The 25,537-nt window shown below is 61.9% G+C and overlaps 1 protein-coding gene across 6 annotated transcripts in view; it reads right to left on the reverse strand.

The window, feature by feature from the left end:
- The window catches only part of RBFOX3 (RNA binding fox-1 homolog 3), a 200,936-nt gene that overhangs the window by 119,992 nt on the left and 55,407 nt on the right, over positions 1–25,537 (reverse strand). Inside the window, exon 1 of one of the 6 annotated variants that reach the window (XM_059731945.1) lies at positions 24,282–24,392. The exons of the other annotated variants lie outside the window; for them this stretch is intronic. The gene's annotated coding sequence lies outside the window, so the exon portion shown is untranslated. Of the gene's footprint in view, positions 1–24,281; positions 24,393–25,537 lie in introns of those variants that run through there. 6 annotated transcript variants of the gene reach the window in all.

Consider the following 25,537-nt stretch of genomic DNA (forward strand, 5'->3'; position numbering starts at 1 on the left):
GTGACAGGATTTCAGCTAGGAGGCACGCACAGCACATAGCCCCAAATACCTCTGCACGAGCCCCGCAGAGAACTGATCTGGGACCAGGCAGGGCTCGCTCATGGACACACGGGGTTAGGCTGCTCATGGCCCGGCGTACGTACAGAAGGGTCGGGGCTCCTCGCTCACCAGGTCAGCCCGTGCCCTGGCGGGGGTACGGGGCCAGGGAGGAGCCCGGGTATATTCTGTCCCCTGAGGAGATGCTCCTGCAGCAGATGGAGGTGCAAGGGGATCCCTGGGGGTGCAAAGCACTTGGCTTCTAACCAGCCCATGGAGACCCCCTCCCCCCAGAAGCGCCAGGAGATGCAGCAGCATGTGGGAGCCATGCATGCAGCTCCGGTGGGGTCCTAGCACCAGCGAGTGCCTGATGGGGCAAAGCCTCCTCCCGCCCTGGCTCTTCAGCTTGGGCCTTCAGATACCCCACATCCACGGCAGGCATCCTACGTGCCCGGAGGCCTTGGAGGTCAGATGCCTCCTTGTTTCGCTTGCCCTTAGCCAAAAGGCTGAAGGAGCAAGCTCTCCTCCTCCTCCCTGGTGCCCCATCCCAGCTGGCCGGACCCAGCACAGGCCCCATCGCTTTCCGCTGAACTGGTTTTTAACCCGCGTGCTCATCCAGGAGCCCACTGCAGACGAGACAAGAGAGGCATTGCAATAGAGGGGAAGCCCCCATGACCATGAATCGTGCAGCCGAGATCCTCCCGTCAGCAGGCATCGTAGCCTGGCAGGGGTCAGCCTGCCCGCAGTGCAAGGGCCGCTCTCCACCCTCTAAATGCACCGAGCTAGGAAGCGGGGCTTATCCCCCCCAAGCCGAGTCTCATGGCAGGCTCTGGGCTCTCCAACTTGCCCAGTCCCCTGCCATCACCAGCTCTTCCCGGCATTGCCTTCAAGTGGAGGCAATTAAGAGGATGCTGCCGCGAGCGCATCCTGGCGTTTCCTTAGCCTGGCGACACGACCCCGGAAAGCCTCACGACGCGAATCGCTGTCAACCAAAGACAGTTGTGGAAGGCATGAAAAGCGGGTGGACGTCACGGTGAAATACACCGCCGCAGAAGGCTGAGCCGTTCCATAAATCTGCCCAGCACTTAGCATCGCTGGGTAAATGGCCCTGCTTAATTATAGCTCCATAAACACAACTTTACAGCCATAGCAATGCAGGCAGAAATCGATCCCGCTGATGGACAAATGGACGGGCCAGCCGCCTGCTGACCCCAGGGCCGGACGGCTCTTCCACCCCCTGCTCTGGCATACAAATGGGATGCCTCTCTCCCGGGGTCCCTTGCTGCAAGCAGCACCTCCGGCACCACGGGAGGCCGCTCACCCGGGCATCTCCTGCCAGCAGCCAGGTGAGGAAGGATCCGTCCCGCACCACCCTGCCGCCCGCCGTCGTGCTGCACGCAGCAACACGGCAGCGAGACGCCCTCCCCGGAGCCCGTCCCAGCTGGCCGGACCCAGCACAGGCCCCATCGCTCTGTGCTGAAGTGGTTTTTAACCTGCGTGCTCGTCCGGCTGCCGACACTGCAGACGAGACATTAGCATTACAACCCACACTGATCTTTGTCAATTATGCTACAGTATTTGAGGTCTAACCAGCTTTAAATTGAATCAGGACGAAATCATCAGTATAAAAAGAGCCCGCGCCAGCCTTTCAATTCCAGCACTGGGGGAAAAAAAAGTCCTACATCTCATAATGGCCTTCTACCCCGTAATGAACAGGAAAACTAAATTAGATTCCCAGCTAAGGGTATATTTATACAATTTCATTATGTGCCCATGAGCGAGCCTGGTTTTCACCAAGATAAAAATGAGCTCTCAGCAATGCTCGCGCTAAATAAATGGAGTGATTTAACAGCTTAACGAGGAGCATGAAAGAGGGGTGCCGGAACCATGTTAAAATGGAAAATAAAAATAAAAAACCCCGCCACACTCGGGCTGCGTACACCGGGTCGTGGCTTCTCGCGGGGTCGGCTGGATGCCCTTGGTAGCAGCCTCGTGGCTCCCCGCGCGCCCGGCCCGGGTGCATCCATCCGGCGCTCATCAGGACGGCGCAGGATGGGCTCCACGCCGCTCACCAGCCACAGGCACCAAGATGCCTCCACTCTTTGGGGGCTTTTCCAGGGACGTTTGCAGGCTGGAGCTGGCTCCTGGCAGACGCGAGAACAATAAACCGAAGCGAGAGGCTCGGCTGAATAACAGCGCCTCTGTGCCAGCGCGAGGCTCCAGCAAGGACCGGGCCAGCCAGCTGCCTGCACAGCTGGGAGCTGCTCCCAGGTGCCCAGGACCTTGCCGGGTTGGAGAGCCCAGCCAGCACACGCGGTCCTGGCTGGTCTCCCCTGCTCCACCACCTCCCGGGTTTCACTTGTCATCTGCCCCTGGCCCTGGCCTGTGCATCCTCCACCCTGCTCTGGGCACTGGGCCTGTCCAGGACCCGGCGCGTCACCCAGCTAGCGTCCACGGAGGGGCCAATCCCCCGTGCACCCACACGCTGCACGAAGGCCTGAGCGACGCTGGGTAAAGTGCACCGGCTTCCCGTGCCACACCAGAAAAAGAGGGTGAGCAAGACCCTGTCCCAGGATATGCAGCTGCTTGCAGGGCGAGAGCAGGGTCAGCGCTGACCTTCCTTGGGTGCACAGGCAGGGACAAGAAAGCCACGCGCGCTTCCAGGCCAGCGTGCCTCAGCACAGCACGCCAGCTCCAGCACGGGCACTTTCACCCGCTGCGCCATGCTGCCCGGGGCCGTCCACCCCCAGCACCAGCAGAGCCCGTGGCCCGACACGATCGACCGCGGGAGATGAAGTGGCTTGAGCGCGGGGCACAGACCGGACTCAAGCTCGGTGCATGGCTCGGGCAGAGATGCTCCGCTCACATCACAGCCACCGCCGCTTTGCCTCCCCTGCCCTGCTGGCCTGCGAGGGCCCTGCAGAAAGGGGGGTGCACGGCGCTGTGCAAGACCTCACCCCCAGGCGTGCTGCGTGGGCCAGCACATCCTCTCCTGGTCACCCTCTAAGCGCCTGGAGCTGGAGCCCAGGTGAGGGGCAGGCGGCAGCTCCGGAGCCTCTCTGCTTTCCCCTGCCCCCTCCTCGAGAGGGCGAAGGACTCTGCCCCCCGCATGGGAAGAGAAAGGAACAGGAAGGGCAGCGGGCGCCAGGGCCAGGCTGATTTACACCTTCGCCCTGCAAAGTTCAGCCAGCGGCATCCCAACGAAAGGCAGGGACTTGGTGCAGGAGGGGCAAAAGGGGCAACTAGAGGCACCTGCAAGGCCCCAGGAGCTCCCTTGGTGCAGTCCCAGCCCCGCTCCACGCTCCCTCTGCCCAGGCGAAGGGGGGAGACAGCCCTGGCACACTTGGAAGATGAAGAGCACTTGCTGCCATGACCAGGAGAGATGGGGGGGGACACCGGGAGCTCCCTGGGAACTCAGCCTCTCCCACCCGGCTCCATTTATAGCGTCCTGCGTGGCGGGGATCCCACGCCCCACTGCCACGGCCAGGGAGGGCACCAGCATCGCTGACTGACGCTTCAAAGGCCCCTTTATTCCGCCCGGCTGCGTTGCGCGCCGCCTGCATTCCCTTCCAACCAATTGCACCAAACCCGGAGGGACCTTCCTAATTCCTCCCTCCAAGAGAAGCTGTTTAATCAACCTCCTATTATCCGATTCGGCTGCCAGCTGAAACCGGGGCTGGCTCCTCGCATCGCTTTCTCCACCTTCCTGCACGCTGGAAGCTGCCGTGGGCATCGTCCCCTCGCTCATCTTGCCTGCATGCCGCGAGCTGGCCGGGGAGCCAACCAGCCTGTCCTGTGCACACACACGTATGCACACATGCTCGCACACGCAGCTTGCAGGGGCATTTCTTATGCTGGTGGAGGTTCCCTGGAGAAGGTTCTCGATGCCGCCCCAAGCCACGGAGCAGGGACAGGCCAAGCTGAATCACACACGCACACGTCCCTCCCTACACGCTGCATTTAGGTAGCTCGCACCCCCTGAGGCGGTAGCAGCCATCGGGCCAAACACGCCTCGTGGTGGTAGCAAAGCAAGGCCAAGGTTGGCGAGAGCTAGCAATGCGAGCAGAGAAGCAGGGCCAGCTCCCCCCAAGAGAGCGACCGAGCTCGCCGCTTCCCCGAGGCTGGCTGCCAACAGGTGCCACGCACGCTCCCCGGCAAGGACCCGCCGTCCCCCCGCCCCAAGACGCCCGAGCGCGGTGCGCAGCAGGCGCCGCCTCCCCTGATGCAACAGCCGGTTGCACACGCGAATGAGAATGATGCCTGTCGCTGGAGGCGGGGAGGGCTTTACCTGGGAATCTCCACTCCGCCGCCCCCGGTCTGTGCCATCCCTAATGGCTTTGCAGCCTCTTGCTGCTGCTCCTCCTTGAGCATGGAGGAAGCCTCCGTGGAGAAGCCCCCAAGCACCACAGGCCAGCCCGCCGCACGCCCTGTGGCTGACGGCACTTCCCAGGCATGGGGAAGAGGTCCTGAGCTGCCCGGAAGGACCCTCGACTCTGGCTCTCCACGCGGCGGCCGGAGGGATCCAGCTCCCAACAAGACACAGCTGATTTATTCTCAGAGCCTTTAAATGCAGCAGGAGCTCCGAGTCCTCTCCAGCACGCACCCCCACCCCGTGCACGGCACGGCCCCCGCCTCCGCCTGGGCACTCGCGGGGTCCGAGCGGGGCACTGCCCTCTTCCGTCTCCCTTGGATAGGCCGCACTAGTCCAGGTCTTGGAAACATGGATCATGCAAAGACCCGCCTGCCTTCCACCCCGTGCACCCAGGCAGGTGAGGGCAGTGCCAAGGGCTCCGCTCTACACAGAGATATCCAGCCTCGGTCCTCTGACCCAAGTAGCTCCTGTTACCCTGGGACGTGAGCCAGCACGGGGTTTCCCCCAGGGTGTGCATACCTGGGACATTGTCCTCCCACCCCTCCGAGCTGCACACGCATCCTCAGCTCTTTCCCGGTGCCTCAAAGCCTGCACGGAAGTGCGCTGCCCTGCCCTCTCTGCAAGCGCACCTGGGCGCCTCTCGGATAAATAATGCCCGGATCATTTTTAAACGCGCTATTCCAAGCAGCCACCAGCTGAAAGCAGCTCTCGAGGCCGCTGGAATCCTTTACAACCCCCTGAAGGATTAGCAAATGATTTCTCACTCTTTCCTTTCGATTGCAGAGAAGGAGAGCGATGTCAGCTCAATAGTAATTAGAGCGAACTGCCGCTTTTAAGCAGTCAAGGCTCATGTTACCACCGAGACACAAGAATGATCTAATCAGATGCTGGGGTCAGATACCCAAAAAAAAAAGGCTCTTGAAGGAGATCATCACTGCTGGTATCTGCTGGAGATGAGGCTGCAGCACCCACGGGACGGACCTGGGGGGTTGCGGAGGGTGACAAGCTGAGAGGGGCACAATGGAGGGACTGATCCCGCTGTGAAAGGGGGGGAGCGGGCTGCACGGGGAGCCGGCCTTGCTTGCATCTGCCTAGACTTTAGCCGGAGGAGGAACGGATCGCAGGCACCGCAGCACACTCCCCTGGCCTCTCACGCCTCCCCGGGGACGGCAGAAGAGCTGAGCAGAGGTCAGAGCATCCTCCTGCGGGGCTGCCGGCCAACATCGATGCGCTTCAAGAGCACGTGGCTCTTCCTTCGGGATGAAGTGCTTTGCTGTGCAGAGCCGGCAGGAGGGGGAAGCCTGGCCCCACAGCATCACAGAAATTAGGGTTAGGAGAGAGGTCAGAGGTCACATCTGGTCCAACCCCCCACTCGAAGCAGGACCAGCCCCAGCTATATTATCCCACCACGCCATGGGCGCAGCAGCCCCCTGCTCCAGCTTGGCAGTCCCTATGGCACAGGCTGCCGTAGGATGGCTTTGTCTAGCTGGGTCTGAAGCCCCCCAAGGATGGAGAGTCCACCACCTCTCGGGGGAGCCTGTCCCACTGCTTTACTACTGAAAGTTTTTTCCTAATATTTAGCCTATGCTACAACTGGAGGCGGTTGCTCCTCGCTCGGCCCCGGAGCAGGGGGAGGCTGCCGAGACCCTGCCCGGTGGCAGGACAGAGAGCTCCCACCACGGCCACGCGGGATCATCCGGACGGCCGCAGGAGGCAGCAGACCAGGCTGGGACATGCTGTGCCTGCGCACGGAGCTGTAAGGACGGGCAAAGCAAAGAGCCAGCCTTCGGAAGAGACTGCCATCCAGCGGAGATGCCTGCTGCCCCGGGGGGCTCACGCCCTGGCCAAGAGTGGCCGCCCCCCAGCACACCAAGGGGGGAGCAGGAAGGTGATGCTAGGACCCTTTCCCCACTCACAGGGCTGATGGGCACCATGCCAGGACCCCCGCGCGCTCGGAGGCGGGATGGGGGCAGCTCAGGCGCGCTCCTGCCTGCAAGATCTGTGCCGCAGGGACTGCCAGGCTGGGGCAGAGGGCTGCTGTCCCACACCGCCGGCTGGGGCGGTCACCAATACAGCAGCCAAAAGCAAGGGCCCGGCTGCCCCCAAGAGCAGCGGCAACACAAGCTCGGTGGCAGAGGCAGCCCAGGCCACGCTGGCACGTGGCTCCGCGCCGGGAAGATGCTGCAACGTCCAAGGCAAGAGAGAAAGGAGCAGCCTGCTGCCTCCCCGGCCTCCTTCCCCGCACGCGGGTCCTGCTCTCCCTGCCCGTCGCCCTCCGCGCACGTCACCTGCCAGCCCTCTCGGAGCGGAGCGGAGCAGGATGCTACAGATTAGATTGCATCTGTCTGGGTATAAATAATGTACCGCTTGATGGTCAGAGTGGATTTAATTAGTCCTTGTTCTCCTGATGGAATCAGCCCACCGCCGCTACAGCATTTCACTCCGAATTAGCCTGAGGAGGACTAACAAGGCACTGCTAATTTTACACACACGACATCCCCCGCAGCCCCCGAAAGCACAGCGCTGCCGCACGCAACCCCGGGGCCGCACAGCCAGGACCGGACCCAGGGGAGGGGAAGCATGCAGGACTCAAGGATGGATGTGTGCACCCATGTGGGCTTGACGGCCCCCCTTCAGCCGCTGGGGAAGGGGCCGGGCGGCGAGAGGCCAGCCCGCGTCCTGCAGCAGAGGAGCGTCTGCCGGCAGAGCCGCTCTCTGCAGAGGAGGGCTGTGCTGCATGCCAAGTCGGTGCCGGCCCAGGGAGAGGGAATCCCACGCCAGCTCCTGCCTCTCGCGGAGCCCACGGCATCTCCATCTCCCACCCCCAGGCAGGGAGCAAACAGCACACGGGTGGGCAGAGGAACGCCCGGCACCGCTCGCGCAGCCTCCGCGCTGGCACTGAGAGCGCCTCGAAAACAAAGTCGAGTCATCGGGAGGAGGAGGGAGGGGATCGGCCGGAGGGGCTGGGAGGGGAAGGGGCTCCAAGACACCCAGCCTGGAGCAACAGTACAAGCCTCGAAGAAGCGGGGGGCGAAGCGGGGGAAGCAAGCTCAGCAGCGGGGGAAGGTGCTGGGGCGGTGCAGAGCATGCCCCAGGCTCTGCTGCTCCCAGCGCAAATCTGAAAATAGGATTTCAGAGAAGGGAAAGCAGCAGCCTCTTCTTTAACCCTCTGCGGGATCAGCCAGCGCTGCAGCAGCCTCCTCGGGTGGCTCCAAGCAGGGCCGAGCCCGGCTGTCCAGGTGCAGGAGGAGGGCACGAGACCAGGGCCTGGGCCAGAGCTCCAGCCACCCGGATGGGCAGGGAAGGCCGCTGCACCGATCTCCTTGGCTCACACCAGATGCAAGGGCCGGGAGAGGTGTCTGGGTCAGAGGCAAAGCCCAGGCCACGGGCCCAAGGGACAGGCTCATGGGCAGGGAGATGAAGGGCTCCCCTGGGGCTGCATCGTGGCTACGCGTCCAGGAGACAGGAGCAAGACAAGCCAAGGCTGCAGCTGGGGAGAAGGCGTTTCTCGTGGCAGAGAGCAACTCCCGCCAGCAGCCCTGGAGCTCCGGACGTGGACGCTGAGCGGGGGCAATGGCTGAGGCCTCCCGGTCCTTGTAACACGTCTCAGCCGTGGGGGGAGCGAGCGACAGCTAAACCGCAGGTGCCACGGGGAGTCTCCGTCCCTCTCTGCCCCGCAGCCAAACTTGCGCCCAGCTGCGGGCGAGAGCCCTCGCACACCCCCCCGCCCCCCTCCACGGGGCAGGGAGACGGGAGGGGGCAGCAACAGGAGCAACCGCAGCAGGGCTGTACGCCGTCCTCGTCTGCTCCGCAAGCGCCTGCTGCCAGCCCTGCCTCCACCTGCCCAGGTGTGGACGTCAGCACTGGCTGACAAGGGAGAAACCTCTGGACTTGTGGGAGTGTCTACACGTGCGCTGACACGTTTTAGTTAATGCACATTAAATCTAGTACATCCATGGTGCGATACTAGGTAAATGCACATTAGCCTATCTTAATGCGCATTAACTGAAGTGGCTTTACTGACCGGTTTAATGCCCATTAGCTTATTTGAATGCACATTAGTGAACGTGTACTTTTTTTTAGGAATGCTTTAACATACATTAAAATAAATTAATGCACATTAAAGTGCATGTGTAGATGCGCCTGACTGGGGCACACATGAGGTAGCCATGTGCTCAGAAGAGAGAGGCTCCTAAACCAGGGAGCGGGGATGCAGCGGGGTCTCAGCCACGGCTGGAGAAGCACAAGGAAGAAGGGCGCTGAGCCAGGGAGGAGATTGTAAAGGACTCGAGGTAAAACCCTGCACGATGACTTAGGAGCCGGGCACCCGGACCGCGGCTGGGGCTGGGCCCTGCTGTCCTCAGTGGGGCTGGAGGCAGAGCGGGTGCCCGGGTCCCTGCTGATGCTGCGCCTCAGGGCAGCCTGCATGCATGGGCAGACTCCAGCACCTCCCGCACCAGCCCCAGGGCCCTGCCACTCATGCATGCCCTCCAGATGCAGAAGCTGCAAGCTACCCCTGCTGCAAAGCTGTCCCAGCACCATCAGCCTGCCGGCGCCCAGCACCCCCCTCATCCCGGGGACCTTGGCCTGCGAGACAGCAATGCTGCTGCCGTCTGCCTGCTGGTCCTGTTTACACGTAAGTGAGGCTGACATCTCTCCTTCATCACTGTGCCAGGGCCTTCCTCGGAGGCCATGCATCTCAAGCAGGACAGCACCATAAATATTGCAAAGGAGGTGTTTCTAATCTAGTTACGGGCTCAGCCGCTCCCGCTCCTCCATCAGGGAGCCTTGGATTGGAATCGAAGGGTATTAGGATAATTTTATCAGGCTGTATTAAGCTGAGGGTCTTACATTTTTGATATATAGTTTTAATTAAGTTTTAAGTCAAAGAATGCAGGCACTCGTATTTTATCCTGCCATGTCACAGCGGAGGGAGGCTGTTAATCAGCGTGTACAAAAACTTCCCATCGCCGGTGATGAACGCTCGTGAACCTGGCCGGCAAAGACCATCCTCCGCCTGCTCAGCCGGGAGCCGCAGCCTCGGTCACCCCCTCCCCGGTGCAACCTCCGTCCGCCACCCCCTGCCGAGTGCAAGGGCGCAGTCGCTGGACCCGGCTCCGGGCAGACACAACGGTCAAGTGAGGGGACCATGGTCCTTAGCCTTCATTTGGTGGCTGGTGCCCACCCCTCGAAGGCAGAAGAGCAAGTTGCCCTGCAGAAGCAGCCCGGTGGAGGGTGGCGGCCCTCGCGGTGGCCACCCAGGCGGGAGCACTGGCCACGCCACCCCGTGGGATCCGAGCTCTGCTGCCCAGCAAGGCCCAGGCAGTTCTCCCTGCCCTACAGAGATGGGCTGGAGGAAGTGTCGTACCCCAAGCGCCGGTGCCCAGCTGGCCCATGCACCCCACACCCATGTCACTCTTCTTTAAAAAAAATATATATATGCTGGGGTGGGGGCAACACAGCTGCAGCCCAGCCCAGGCTCCCACGACAGCTTGGGCATCCCTAGAAGAAGCATGTGCAATTCATGCCGAGCTCTGTCCCAGGTCAGTATTTGGGGGTTTACTGGGTCCTGGCCCCCTTTGCCCCCTCAGCACCAGGGAGCTTGCAAGACACAGCCTTCTCCAGCCCTGCAGCTGGGGCCACTCAAACCTCAATCGCTGCCACGGAGAGGATTTCATCCGGGCCGAGGCCGCTGAGCCCAGACCCAGCCTCGGGCATGGGCTCTCCTGGGCCAGCCAGGGCTGGAGAGGGGAGTGGGGGAGAGCACCGGCTCACTATTTTGTCTTCCAGGGGGTAGAGAAGAGCTGTGGTGCTGCGAATAGGGACAGAGGAGAGGCTGCCAGCCCCAGGGGCTTCCTCCCCAGAGCTGATGCAGCAGGGGTGGGTGCTGCTGCGGCACCCCCTCTCCCTGCTCCTGTCTGCAGCGGCTGCAAGGTGAGCAAGGCACTACAATAAAAACAGAGAGGGCTGGGGGCTCACGGGTCGGCTGGCAAGGGTCTGCAAAGGCAGCAGGCATCACCACCCACGCAGCCAGGGACACGGGCCTCGCGCAGCTCCGAAACACGAGGCCAGGAGGGATCTCGCGCCCCCAAAGATGTGGGGGTGAATGGCTGCGGATGCCAGGGGGGTACACGGGAGAGACGCAGCTCCTGCAGCACAGGGCCCTCCATCCTGCCCCACGATCCCTGCACCTCATCCTGACCTCCGCTCCCCATGCACCGCTCAGCAACGGCCCCGCCAGCCTGGCCCTGAGCAGACCGCACTTAGCCAGCCCGCGGGGCAGCTTCCAAGGGACGTGCCCCAGAAACCAGGCTGAGGCCCTCGCAATTGGGTCTCGGGTGAACGCTCCCCCAGAGCAGCTCCCGGGCGCACGCCAGACAGCACCGGGCTGGATCGCAGGGACCTGGGGGACCGACGCAGCCTCCCGCAAGGCTGCCCCGCCGGAGGAGCTCTCCAAGGGGCTCCGGGCTGCGGGTAGAGGCAGCGGCAGCCAGAAACGCTCTCCGGGCCGTGCCGCTCCTCTGGGGCCGCGTCCTCCTTGGCACGGCTGCAGCACAGTGCCCGCGCGCTGCCAGCGGGGAAGGCGGCAATCCTCCCCCTCCACCTGGAGAATCAATTAGCAGCACTCACAAGAGGCAGAGTGGCTTAGCGCAGACGTGGCTCTCAGAGCCGAGGTGCTTAAAAATTTATCATCGAACTTGCAGAAATGAACTCAATTAAAAACCGTTTTAATAATATGGCATTCCAAAAAAACCCAGCGCTCCCACTGTCAGCGTCCGGGGCTCCTGGCCCGAGACAGGCAGAAGTCTCCAGGAGCGCGCTGTTAAACGCCTCCGTGGCCAGCCAACACGCTCCTGGCCGCGCGCGGCCCGTGGCTGAAGGAGAGCCACCAAGCTGGCTGCCAGATCCCTGCAATCTCAAAGCCAAGTGCAAAGGGGCTGCGTGCAGGGAGGGAGGGAAGCGTGCACCGGTTTGTGGGAGCCAGGCTCTCCACACCACGCTTTGCTCGCCACGTGGAGGGCACTTGTCTGCAAGCACCGCGCAGCCGGTCCGAGCCACCGTGGCCCCCAGAACCAAGGGGACCCGCCGGACAAGCACAGAGGACATGCCCCCTCTCTCCTCCAGGCTGGGAACGCCCCGGGATGAAGGCGCTCCCTTCTGTCTGTCGCCGTCCCCCGGGTGACGAGACCAGCCAGCTCCGGCCCTTGGCCGTGCTGGCGTGCTGGCCTGGGGTCGGGGAGCAGCGTGGCGCGCGCGGAGGCGGGCGGGCGGGAGGCAGGATTGACTTTGCGCTGCTCTGCAGAGCTGCACCTGATTGTTAATCAGGAGAAGCAGCAAGGAGGCAGGGAGGGGAGCGGGCTCCTTCCCTCCTGACAGGAGAAGGGCTGCAATGAAGCGAGGCCTGTTAACAAGGAGGGAAGGGGGAACGCGGCCTCGGCAAGCAGCAGCGACCGCCTTCCTGGAGCAGAGGGATAGGAACCGAGGAGGAGTGCGGCGGGGAGCGCCGCAGGGGGAGACGGGCGCCTCTGCGAGGGACAGCTCAGAGACGGTTTTGGGGGGGTTACAGCCATGCACGCCTTCAGTACAACCCCCCGCGGGGCCCGGTGTCTGGCCCCCCGATCTGGTGCCTTTAAGCACCCGCTAAGCCTGCGGGCGACCTGCACCGGCCGTGCCCTTGTGATCCTCTCGACAACGGGGCGATGTAGCTGGGGCTGGTCCTGCTTTGAGCAGGCGTTGCAATAAGTGAGCTCCTGAGGTCCCTTCCCACCCTCATCCTCTATAACTCGGTGGCACCCCAGGACCCCGAGACCCGCGAGGAGCCTGCCCCCTTCCCGGTCACTGCAGCTGCATAAACCGCATCGTCCCCATCAATGCAGCCTGCCTCTCCAAATCCCCCCACCCATTGCTCTAATTATCTCCGCCGCCCTTCTCCAGCCCGCAGCCACGTCGGCACAGGCCGTGCTCTCGCTCGCGCTCCCCAGCCCGGCAGGTCGCGTGGCTGGGAAACCACTGCAGACCTTCAAGGTGCAGCAAAAACCAAGCGGTGCTGGTCATGCAGCCTGTGTCTGCTCTTCCCGGCATCTCCCGACCGCAAACCCGGGCCCCGACGCCCACCCACGGGCGGTTGTGAACAGCCAGGTCAGGGAGCTGGCCCCGGTCTCGGCCACACGCTTAGCAAGCACGACCTGCCTCCACGTGCCCTAGACACGGTCTCCCTCGCGCCCGCGAGCAGGGCACGACGCCTCCCCTCCGATTCCAGACGTCCCATTTACCAGGGAAAGCTGCTCAAACTGCATCGGGGTTTGCTCGCCTCTCCCCGCCCCCTTCATTCATTTCATGCAGAGGACGGGGCGGAGGCGAGGCAGAATCCGCCTGTTTTTAGAGCTTTGTTTTAAAAAAAAATGCAACAAGCCCAAAGGAAGGGATTTCAACAAAAACAGTCAGCTTTTAAAAACCAAGGCCACGTTTGCATTTGGTTGATTTTCAAAGGAAAAACAATCAACCCCCAGAGGGGCCCTAGGCTGGTTGTTCACCCGGAAGAGGTAGCGCTGCGGCGGGCGGGCGATGGCGGGAGAGAGTAGCTCGCTATGGGTTCGGCTCGCATGGGTACCGGGGACTTGCCCGGTGCTTGGGGAGGGACGAGCCCCGGGGAGGCAGGACCAGCGCTGCCCTTTGCCACCAGCAAGGTGCAGGGCGGACCTGGGCCCTGGAGCTCGCGACAGCTCCCCCAGCCCGGAGAGGGTCCCTCGTTGTGGGAGAAGCAGGAGGAGGTCGTAGGGCCGTGGGGAGGGGCAGGGAGAGGCCAGGAGAGCGAGTGCAGCACCGGCCCTCCACCTCCGCTAAAGGATGCTTTGCAGGGACGGACTCCTCTCCCGCAAGGATGGAGCCAATGGAAAATTCCCTGCCGGAGGACGAAACCCACCCCGCTGGCACTTGGAAGCCAGGCTGCTCCGCAGAAACTCCTCAGCGCTTGGACCCCGTTCAAAAACCAGCTGGGCATGAAAATCCTGCGCGAGGAACATCACCTGGCGCGGAGAGGAAAATCCGGCCCCTCCGGAGCTGCGCCTGCCAGCTCGTCCCCAGCCCGGGAGAGCCTGCGCCGACCTTGACGCCTGACTGCAGGACGGCTCGCTGCGGAGAGGCGACACGGCCCAAAGCAACTGTTTCTGTATTAATACAGCGAGCCCACGGCAGAGCGGAGCTGGGACGCGATCCAGCCTACATATGTGACAAGGCAGGAGGTGTGTGCGGGGCTGTATCCAGGCTGGAAAAGGATTCCCTGGGAACGCCGGGAGGCCTGCGGCAGCACGCGAGCAGCGAGCGCGCAGGCATTTCTCGCGAGGCCGGGTCGGGAGCACGCTCCCCAACCTGGCCCAGCATCGCCGCCCCCTGCTCTGGGCCCGGGGGGGCCTTAGGGGTCGACTGGGGCCGCGCCAAGCGCCAGGGGAAGCGCGGAGGAGTCTCTTGCTGCCGGAAGAGACCGACCGGTGTCCGGTGGGAGCCGAGCCTGCCGCAGAGCGGGAGAGGCAGGTTTCTTGCCTCCACTTTGCTAAAGCGCTGCCGGACTGACCCGCACCCCGTGCCCTCCACATGCGCGCATGCCCTGGCCCCAAGCTCCACGAGCGTCTCCAAGGCAGGCATCCTCCTTGCATCCTCGCTCCTTCGCCTGCCATCGAACCCACCCTCCAAAGCCAGACAGGGATGCACGGACCCAAACACCTCCTCGCCTCCCCTGCACCCAGCCCCAAGGAGAAACGCGGGGCTAGGAAACACCAGCTTGGAGGAGCAGCGAGACCATGGGAAATAGCGGGGCAAGAGGGGTTTCGTGGCACGGTCTGCAGACTGGGCTGTCCTCCCGCTCCACAACTGCACGGGGAACGTGTGCCTGCCACCCGCGTGCCCAGGGGACCTCGCTCCCTGCCGCTACGGGCACACGAAGCCTCCAAAACTGCGTGCTCAGCTCTAGCGGAAAGGCCCAAGCTGAGGTGGAAGCCCCTGCGGCCCCCCACCCGCTCGGCGAGAGGCGCGACACCTCCGCTCTCTTCTCCCGGGGACGTGCGACGGGTCCTTTCCCGAGCTGCTGGGAGGAGGGGCCTTCCCCTCCGCCGCGCAGGCTGCAGATCCATTTTAAGCGGGCAGCGAGCAAGCAGGGGGAGAGCGCGCGGCGTGTCATTTCAATGCGTGTATTTATATCTTTCACAGGCGCAGCATCCCTTTGTAAAGCCACGGAGCGTGTATAGTCAGGGCTGTCAGTTCAGCGGCATGTTACAAGTGTTTGATATGGAGATTTTGGCAGTGGGAATGGATGTACCTCGCTGAGAGGTTTATGTAAAATGACAGCTTCTGGAAAACGCAGCCCTCAGATAAAAAAGCACAAACAAAAGGGAAGGGGAGGCCTTCTGCTCGCGAGCCCAAAATGGATTTCTCCTCCACGCCAGCCCGCGTGGCTCCCCAGCCAGCCCGGAGGCTGCAAGTGCCCAGGATCGTGCCGCCGCGCCAGCCCCTGCTCTCCGCTCCGCCTCCGCGCCCGCACGCCCCCGCGCAGCCCATTGCATCAGTCCTCCTCTGCCTCCCCCGGGTCTGCTGGGCAGAGCCTTTAATCGCTGCCTGCATGTGGGTGGCAACGGTGGGGGCTGCGAGAGGACGTGCCCGGGTGCCTTCCCCTTTCTGAAGGCAGGATCCCCTGCAGCACGGGGGTCCCTGCAGGCCCTTCCCACCCTCGGATGCTTTGGAGGCGTTCCCGATCCCGGTCCCTTCGGCAGGGGAGGAAGCCAGTGTCGACGTGCACGCAGCTGGATGCGACACAGTCCTGGCTGCCCCGAAGGGACCGAGGTGCGTGCACGGAGCACGCAACCCACACGCCATCGCACAGAGGTCTGCCACACGTCTAGCGAGACGCTGACGTCCCGGAGCAGGTGTGACACAAGGGCCCATGAGACCCCCAGAGCCCGCCCCACGTAGCTCAGCCGCAGCCGCACCTGGCTCACAGCTGCCTGCTATCTTTTCCCTTTAAAGACTGCTTGGGGCAAACCCAATGCAGGACTGGGAAGGACCCATTCCTGCTGCCCCTTGGGCTGCCACGGAGGCCCCAGGAACAAGGACCTGCCGGTGCCCAAAGGAGGGACCTGGGGGGAAGCCGTGCGGCCTCCAGGGCTGGGGAAACACCCAGCGGGGCCAGCGCTTGCTCTCAGCATCATCCCACAAGGCCAGAAAGCCACTGCCTGCAGCTGCAGCGATGCTAGACCAGACTGCTCTGCGTCCCAAGCCCCCAGCAAGGATTGCTGCAGCCTTCACATCACCCGAATGAATAACGGGCACGGCGGCGAGAGCCCTGGCACGTGCCTCCACCCGACACCCCAGGACACCAGGCCCCCTTGCACCGAGCACGCGGCGGAGCCGTCCGGGCTCCCCGCGGCCCAGCCCCGAGCAGGGGAGCTGAGCAGCATTCATAAATCAACCCTCCACGGCTTGCTTAAGATATCATCATTTATCCTGCGCCACAGGTGTGCGCGGGGCTTTGGAGCCCGGCTCCCTGCCACAAGAGCTTACTTTCTAATTAGACAGATAACAGCGAGTCATGACAACAGGCCCCCGTGGGGAGGGGAAGGCGAGGCTGCTCGCGGGCAGCGGGAGCTTTGGGGGGCTTCTCTCTCCCCCCCGGCTGCGAGCGGGGAGGGGAAATCGCCCCAACCAGGAGCGGCAGAGAGGGGCTTGGGAAGGGGACGAGCTCTTTGTCCTTCCTGACCAGCCCCACATCCATCGCGGCCCAGGCAGGCGCTCGGCATCCAGGCCTGGCTTCCCACGCGGGGCGCGGGGCAGGAGGAGGGCTGCGGCTGGACCGCTCCTCTCCTCCGAGCATCCTCGAGGAGAAGGAGCTGGAGAGGATGGGTCACGGGCGAGGGCAGAGCAGGACAGACACGGCCAGGCGCTGTGGGGGGAACCCCCTGCCCCCTTGGGCCACCCCTGCCCTCCGCCCACGGTCCCCGGCAGGGCCTGGATGGGGACAACCCTGCTCCTGGCTGGAGCCGAGCGATTAAAGATCCCCAAACACCTCCAGCCTCTAATCGCGGCTCCCAGGGCCTGCGCGGAGCCAGATAATTAACACCGGGATCCTTGACATCCTGACTCACAGGACTGCATGTTAAACAGCCCGGCTGCTTGTTTGGCTGCTCCTGTCATTGCTCGCGCCGAGAGAAGTGGGTGGGCGGCTGTGCCAGGACAGGGAGAGGAGGAGGAGGAGGAGGGGACGGGGGTCCGCCGAGCAGCCCAGGCGAGAGCTGGCAGGGAGGGAGGCTCCTGGGTACGCCTGCCCCAGGTAAGGGCTCCGGCCCCCACCTGCCTCCAAACCCGCCTCCCTCCACGCTGCCGGGGCTGAGAGCGTGCATGTGCATGTGTTTTTATGCCAGGCTTTAAATGAGGTCTTCGCCGAGAATTTACAATTCCCCCGTGGCCTCAATCCTGCAAAGATTGCTTTCTTAACACTGTGGGGCTTTAATTCTAATAAGCCTCCCCTTTATTACGGAAGCAGGTCACATTGCTTTGGCACCACCAGAAAATCTTTCATCGGGAAGGAAAAAGGAAGGGGTGGGCGTGAGACGGGGACGGGGCAAAAGGGGGAGGAAGCCGAGGGAGACGGCTCCCCCGGCGCGGGGGTCTGCCGAGCCCAGGCACCGGCGGGCGGAGGGCTGCGACGGGGGGCAGCATCTCCATCTCGCTGCCAGCCCTCGGAGGCGCTTCTAGCGCGGCTCCCCTCCCACGCACCCACCCACCCCTTGCTGCTGGGAGCGCGGCGGAGCCGTGACGGACAGAATGGGGACGAGGTGCCAGCCCCGGGCGCTGCCCATCACCTGGGCAGCAGCCTCCCCGCACCAGCCAGGCCCAGTTTGCACCCGACTGGGACCAGCACGGGGGGAGCCCCAGGGAAACGGCCAAGCAAATCCCCTCCTTTCCGTCGTGCGTTTTAAACCCCTGAACTCTCAGCCCCTTAGCCTGGCAGAGGGAGTGAGCTTCCACCCTCTCGACCGGCTCCTGGCTCCAGACAAGCCTCTGCAGGGACCTCGCACATCGGACAGCCCGCCAACGCCAGGCCTCTCGCTGGAAGAGCCAGCATGCACTGTCTTACATCATAGCCCTCGCCATAGAAACTGTCTGATGCCATGACATGCATGCTCCACCATCTTACATCACAGCCCTCGCCATAGAAACAGTCTGATGCCATGACACACGCATGCTCCACCGTCTTACATCACAGCCCTCGCCATAGAAACAGTCCGATGTCATGACACATGCATGCTCCACCATCTTACATCACAGCCCTCGCCATAGAAACAGTCCGATGTCATGGCACATGCATGCTCCACCGTCTTACATCACAGCCCTCGCCATAGAAACAGTCCGATGTCATGACACATGCATGCTCCACCGTCTTACATCACAGCCCTCGCCATAGAAACAGTCCGATGTCATGGCACATGCATGCTCCACCGTCTTACATCACAGCCCTCGCCATAGAAACAGTCCGATGTCATGACACATGCATGCTCCACCGTCTTACATCACAGCCCTCACCATAGAAACAGTCTGATGTCATGACACATGCATGCTCCACCGTCTTACATCACAGCCCTCGCCATAGAAACAGTCTGATGTCATAGCATACTCACAATCCTCCACTAGCCTAACAGGCGAGCGGCAGGCTGCCTCCTGAGTCCCCAGGGAGACGAGGGGAGGAGACGGGGTAGTCAAGAAATGCCCCAGACTGGACCAGGACTTCCCGGCTGTGCTGCCAACTTGCAGGCTGAGCCTCCAGCCGCCTCCCCCTCTCCGCTCCCATCCATGTCCCTGAAGTGCGACCGGCCTGGTAGCTCGGGTGGCTCACCGAGATCTGACCCGGGGAGGGGCAGGCAGAACAGGGGGGTAGCACTCGGCGAGCCACGGGCACGTTGCTCTGGAGGGGGCAGCTCCGTGCAGATGCCAGTGCAGCGTACAAGGCAGTGTGACGCCAGCCGGCCGGCTGCTGAGTGCAAGCACCTTGCACCGGGAAGGAAGCACAGACCTTTGCCAAATGCAGGGGGTCATGCTGTACCTATAGGCAGACACCCAGACACCACCTACCCAGCTCCGGAGACGCGCTAGCACCGCGGTACCAGACGGCACCGACCGGCCAAGCCCGGTCCCCAGCTGTGCACTGCACCCAGAGCGCTGGGCCCCGGGGCGCAGGCTCCTCGGCTCTGCTGCGAACAGGCTGCAAGCGATGAAGTGGTCAGTCCCCTTCCCTCCCCCAGCCCGCTGCCAACGGCTGGTACACAGCACAGTGCCACCGAGTTCTGGCACGACAGCTGCTCCCGTCTCCTCGCCAGGCTTGGAAACAAGCTGCTCGGCTTGGCTGCTGCCTCTGCTCTTCAGAGCACAAAGCACGGCGTCCCCCCCCGGACGACCACCGAGACCCGTGAAACCCTGCAGAGCGCCTCGTCCCGTGCAGCACGGCACTCTCCCAGCGCGTGCCAACACATCACAGCCACAGCAACTGCACGTGGGTTCATCGGGGCCGGCAACATGGGACCGGTAGCAACACGAGAGCCCTGGCGCTGCTCCGAGGCCCGTCCCTGACTGGCGCTGCACTCGGGCGTGCGAGCAGCATTGCAACACCCAGCACCACAGGGCAGCTCAACAGAAACGGATGAAGAGTGTGCCTTGCACACGTGGCTTTTGGAGACTGATGCAGGCGTGTTCGTGCACTGGACGGGCGCCAGCTGACAGCAGTGCCCAGGAGACGGGGCCCACCGAACAGACCGATCACAGCCCCCCCCGAGCAAGGGCTCAAACAGCCCAGAGGGCCAAGGGGAAGCAAGGGGCCATTCCCCCGTCCAGGCGCCCAGCACAGGCCCTGCTGCATTGGCGCCATCTGCAATTCGGCTTCTGACAGGGCAACGACAGCCACAAAACGTGGAAGCAATTTCATGGACGACGCTGTACGGGACCAGTGCAAAGGGGCCTCTCAAAGGAAGGTCTCCACTGCTTGCAGCAAAAAGCAAAGCGGTCACAAACCCCTCCGTCCCCAGGGACGATCCTCTGCCCCCACAGAGACTATCACCACCATGGGTACCAGCTCTACTTCCATTGCCAGGAAAAGCTCCTGGCAACCCTGGGACAGAGAGCCTGCCTAGCGCCACACGCGCTGGCTGCCCCCAGCTCCATCCTGCTCTCAGGTGGCTCCTAGGACATGGGTGGCAGCACCCTGGGGGGCCAGACGACCCTACCCCCTGCATGCAAGAGATACACAGCAGGGCCTCGGAGCAAAACACGCTACCACGCAGCACTCACTGCTGCCTTCGGAGCCCCCCTCTGCCTTCCCCTCCGGGCCCCCTTTCACAGAGGGAAGCTTGGCTAGGCTGCAAATGGAAACCATGCCCCGGGTTTCACCAGCACGCCCCCGTTCCCACCCCCGCCCCCCGGATCTGCAGCATTCCTCTGCAGGAGAGCACGGAGGATGTACCTCCGAGTTAGGTCGGGGATGCTCCAGAAATGCGGACGGTTTAATTCTCAACGCAAGCAGCTGCACTTCAGACAAGAAAAGCGTGGCAGCCATGTATGGGTGTCACCATGGCAACTTCACGGAAGTTAAATAAAACTTCTTTTAAAAAAAAAAAAAAGAAAAGAAAAGAAAAGATAACGAGGTCCCTGAATCATGCTTTATCAGCTCCGCTCCCACAAAGATGGAGATGCAGCAAGCGCCGGCCTCCTAATTACCTTTGCAATGTGCTATGGAGAGCCAGGCTTATTTTGCACGCACAGTCGGACCCCTCCGTGCATCTGGTGTCACGTGTGCGCCGCACGCAGGTGGGGCACGAGCGAGGAGAGCCCCTCGCTAGGCTCCCCGGGAAGAGGGGGACCTACAAGTGCATCCGGAGGCCAGGCCCCGCGGCTCTCGGCAGGGGCGGAGGGGAGGAATCCTGCGGCAGCGCTGCCTCCGTGACATCAGCGCGCCCCCCCACCGCTGCCACGGCGCTCTCTCCATGTATTATTGATGGAGCCGCTCACCGACACAATGGAGCTGGGGCTGTGCAGTCTGCTCCCGCTATAATGCTGCTTTACCTCACTGCAGCAGGCTATGTACTGTAATGCAGATTACCTGGCTTGCCTGCGGAGCGCTTCAATGCAGAGCCGCGGGCTTCGGCACTGTCCAGCCGCACGCGCCCGCCCAGAGGTGCAAAGACTAGGAGATGCTGCGAGCGCCCCAGGACGGCACGCCGCTACGTTCCAGCCCAGGAGGGGGAAGGCAGCGCGATGCGCAGGCCTGATGCTCAGCTCAGCTTTTCCACCGGTGCCCTGGAAGCAAAGCCAAGCGACACCTGCACATCTCACCTCTCAAACCCACTGAGTTAATGTTAGGAGAGAGACCGCACGGTGCCAGCCTGTATGCACGGCAGGTCCTCGCACGCCCTAGGCAGGTGTGTGCAGACAGCGGGAGACGGGAACTGGGCATCAATTATCTGGATTCTGCATCTCAAACACCACAAAACCATGCCACTTTGACCCACTGCAGCAACAAAACCACCAGGCAGCATTGAAAGCAGCCCTTGCCCCTTCCCTGGGCCTTGCCAGCCTCCTTCCTCCATCCGTGCCAGCTGCACAGGCGGGTGCCCGGGCAACACAGCCCACGCACGCACTCCCCATCACAGCTGCCTGCCTCCCCGAGGGGGCTGGGGCTCACGCCCACAAGATGCCCCATCCACAAGACCCCGGCGTTTCAACCTGATCCTTCCCAGCTTCCTGCCCGGCCCCCGAGAGCCCGGAGATGAAAGGTTTCCGGATCAATTGGATGGAAGACCGTGCGCCCCCAAATGAGAGCCCGAGTGTGACAGCCGCGCCATAAATTAAATGCACATGGGTTTCAAAACAAGCGAGCGCTGCGCCTTTAAAGCAGTCCTGCTCAAGCCTTTAAGTGAAGGTGACTGATTTATCCTGACTCTTGCTGCCTCTCAGAGACATTGCTCTCTTCCAACCGTGCAGCTCTTTAATTGTCCATCAAGTGGAGCAAGGAAGAGTTGTAAATCTTTCCTCCATGTTCCTTGGAGCTAAACACCGCTTGACCTCCACTTGCCAGCCTCATTCACCTGCGCCCAGGCTTGATTGGGGGAGGCGGGAGCAAAGGTCCCTGACAGACAGATCACGGGCCCCCGCTAACCCCGGGGTCACTGCAGAGAAACGCCACGCAGACAAGATTGATCAATGCAGCGGCGGCAGAGAGCTGCGGTGCTCTGGGAGCCGCCGCGCCAGGCTCCCGGGGCTCTCCCCTCGCTCCAAGCCCGGGAGAGTTCAGCAGTAGGGAACAAGCCCACAGGGCAAAGCTGCCAGGGGCCTAGCATTTCTCTCTCCAAATGATTTTCCTACGGACAACTGCATTCTCACTGGTGAGGCACTATGGCATGTCTACACGTGCACTTTAATGCGCAGTAGCCTAGTTTACTGCGCATTAAAGTGTTACATAAACAACCATGCAATGACACTAATGTGCAGTAAACTAGGCTACTGCACACTCAGCATCACTTGAAAACCACGCACGCTCATTACTGCACATTAAGGCAGTCGAACGTGCATTATTACTTCCCATTGGAGGTACTAAATTTACTGCGCATTAGAAAAAGCACCTTGATGCATGTGTAGATGCACCCTAAAGAGTCAAGCCAACTTACAACTAGAGATTCATTTTGATGTGAGCTTTTCCCCTACACCGGATACACTATACATGCATTTAAGCAGCATCACACACATTTTATTGTGTTCAAATGATGAATAGCATTTCTCATTTTCCAGGGGCGCTTTTTTTGGTATTGTTTTGGGTTTGTTTGTTCCTTTTTTTTGGATTCACTTGTGTCAAGCAGTTTCTAGAGAGAAACTGGAATTCAATCAAAACACAGAAAATCTGCATTTCCAAATGGTTTATTAAAACAAAACCGCATCCAATGCCTGCTGAATGAGCAACGTTTTATTAAAGCGAGATTTGCACCCAGAACTCAGCCATTAAACAAGGACGGTGAGATCTGTGGTGCGTTACTTGGACTGACTATCCTTCACGGTTTTAGACCTAGTAGATCTCAGCCTCCCGCCACTGACTTGGGAGAGGAGACAGACAGGAAAAGCAGGTTTCCCGCACTCAAATGAGTGAAGAAAATATGCTCCCTGCCCATGCAGAAGAAACTACAGCTGTCAAGTGCTGGTTTAGCAGCCCCGAGCTCGGGGTCCAGGGACGGGGCGGAAGACGGAGCACGTTTGTACCAGCCAGCGACTTCCCCCAGCTTGGTGGTTCAAGCTTCTTTAAACCCTACCCACAAATACCACTTGAATACTATGATGCCTAAATTAAAATTAATTTTAATAAATTATAATAAGCTTGGCTCTTAATACGGGGTTGATGTTTTAAAGCTGCATAGGCTCATTTTATCGTTTCCTTTCTTTTTTACACTAACAACAAAAAATAGATGCTTCTCCAACACACGTGCTGGGTTACTGCTTGCATCTGAACAGCGGGGCCGAGGGGCGGCCGCGAGCCACCGAAGGGGGCAAATCCTCAGCGTAAGCCCCAAGGGCCCAGCCGAGCGGGAGAGAGCGCCCCACAAGCACACAAAAGAAGCCTTGCTACAGGGTCAGGGATGTCCACGGGGTGAGACGGACCGGAGAGGGGGGCCTAGGAGCAAAGGCAACGGCTATCTCAAGCTGGGGTGGGGGTTGTTGGGTTGGTTTCCTAGTTTTTGTTTTTCAAATCGTGTGTCTGGGGCCAAAGCAGCTGAATCCGTCCCAAAGTCCATCGATGGAGTAGAGCCCAGTCGCTCCAGCCCGCGTGGTGCTACCACCGGCATGTCTCCCCCCTTCAACCTGGGGCATCAGAGACTCCCAAATCCCTGGCAGGCATCTGCCGTGCAAGTCCAAGCCTGGAAGCCTTGCAGTTCGGATGCCCCCTCATCTCGCTTGCCCCGAGCCAAAAGGAGGGAGAGCCCAAGAGCGATCCCCCATCACCATAAATCGTGCAGCTGAAATCATCCCACTGGGAGGCATTATCGAGACTTGCAGGCGTCAGCCTGCCCGCAAGGCAAGGGACAGGCCTGCCCCTCTAACTACACCGAGTCTCCCCTGCCAGGTCCGTAAATCCACCTGGGCCAAAACCATCGCAGCACCTCCCCTGCCGGTGCCTCGGGCCGTCAGCACGCCCCCCGACCCGGCAGCCCAGCCCCACGCAGGCAGGCTTGTGCTCACACGTGCCTTTTGGGGCAGGCGAGCAGAGCGCCCATCCCTCGGGACGAGGAGAACTGCTCCTCTCCCGCAGGTCGGGCCGAGCCCTGCCAGGTGCAGCCTTGCTGGAGCTTCAGCAAAAGGAGGGCAGAGCATTGGAGATAATCCAGCACGTCCAGGACCAGCAGCCCGTGGAAATCAGCCTAGTCCAGCCCCCCGCCAGGCCAGGAGCGCCATGCCGCAGCCTGCCTCCCCGCATCCGGCGGGGTCTCTCAGCCCCGGCCTCCAACCCCGTCCCCAGGCAAGAGAAACGCCACGTCAGACCGTGGCGCTGCAAGTCTGGGGGGGGATCCCCCGACACCCCCAGGGCACGGGCAGGGGGCGCAGCCTGGGCTCTCCGACCAGGCGGCTCCAGCGATTGACCCGACTTCTGTTTCTGAGTGATGGAGATGCCGCACTCCGCTGACAAGCAGCCGCCGGCTCGGGGAAGGGAGCCAATGCAGAATGCAAAGCAGCGCGCCGCCCCCAGCTCCCCCCAGGGCTGGGGCACCGGCCCCCGGCCGGCTCATTCGTTTCCTCCCGCACAGCTGCCCCGGGCAAGGGATGTGCTGTTCTCTACAGCCTAAGCAGCGCTCACACATACCTCGCAGGCAGCGACATGGCTCCGTACCACGGCTATAAATAACAGAAACACCGAAGTCTCCCATCCGTGATGGACGGAGGAGCAGAGCTCGAGCCCAGCCAGGAAAGCCCAGGGAGCTCCTGCTACAGGGCCCCAGTGCCTCCGGCTGGGGGGGAGCGTGGAAAGGCAGAGGATATAACCAGACCTCCCACCTCTCCCTGCATCACCCAGGTAGCTCAGCCTCCAGGGGCAGGGCCAGGAGGTGACAGGGATCAGTAGCTTCCCAAAAGACCGGAGCCAGGAGAGTCTTGGCTTTAAAGAAGGGCTGCAAGAGGGGGCACAGCCAGCGGCGGGGGAAGGGAGGGCCATCCTTTTTCATGACAGATAAAAGAGGCACGAGAGAGACCTCTCGTCCATCTGCTCGTTGGAAATGCAGGTCCCCGGCAGATGCTAGAAGACCGCAGGACTCCCGAAATGGGGATGCGATTAGGATCAGGAGGGAGGGGAAGGGACAGGCATTCGGGCTGGCTGCAACGGGGCCGGAGCCGAACCGCGCCGCAAGTTGGGCACTGATGAACCCTTCAGAGGAAGGGAAACTTTGCTGCCGACTGCCAACCTGCGCCTGGAGACACCTGCAAGCCCTGCTATCCCTGCAACCGCCCAAGCTTCAAGGCTGCCAGGAGTGGGATTGCAATGGGCCTGGCACGCACCTCGCACGGACCCGCGTGCCTTCCACGCTCCTCGTACCATCACCGAGGCGCACAATGGCACACGGGCCCCTGTGAAAAACCAGTCCGTTGCAGGTCACCGTTACCTCCCAGCAGGGACTCTGACTCACTCGGGGGCCTTGGGGAAGTCACCTGCCTTCCTGGCCCTCCGTTCCTCCAGCTGAAAGAATAAGAAGCGTGGTTACCACCCAGGCCTCGCGGAGCCACGGCTGTGCTAACGAAGCGGCTGGGGAAACGAAGCGTGATGCTGCGTGCAAAGAGGCACGCAGCAGGGCCAAGAGATGGGCACCCCCAGCACCAACGCGCCTCGCACAGATGCTCGGGGCTGCTGGGGATCGCAGCCGTGCAGGGATTCTTGCAAGACGCTGACCTGGCTCGTGTCCTCTCCCCGGCCCATGCCCGTCTCACATCCTACAGCATGCACCGATCCCTCCTCTGGGGGAGGACCAGCCCCTTGGCCTGCTCCAGAGCAGCCTGAGGGGGACCATGGGCCAATTTGGCCTCTGTCATAACCCCCCCCCATCTATACAGTGCTTTGAGATACTCCAG

This window comes from Alligator mississippiensis, chromosome 8, assembly GCF_030867095.1.
Source record: "Alligator mississippiensis isolate rAllMis1 chromosome 8, rAllMis1, whole genome shotgun sequence".
NCBI lineage: Eukaryota > Metazoa > Chordata > Crocodylia > Alligatoridae > Alligator > Alligator mississippiensis.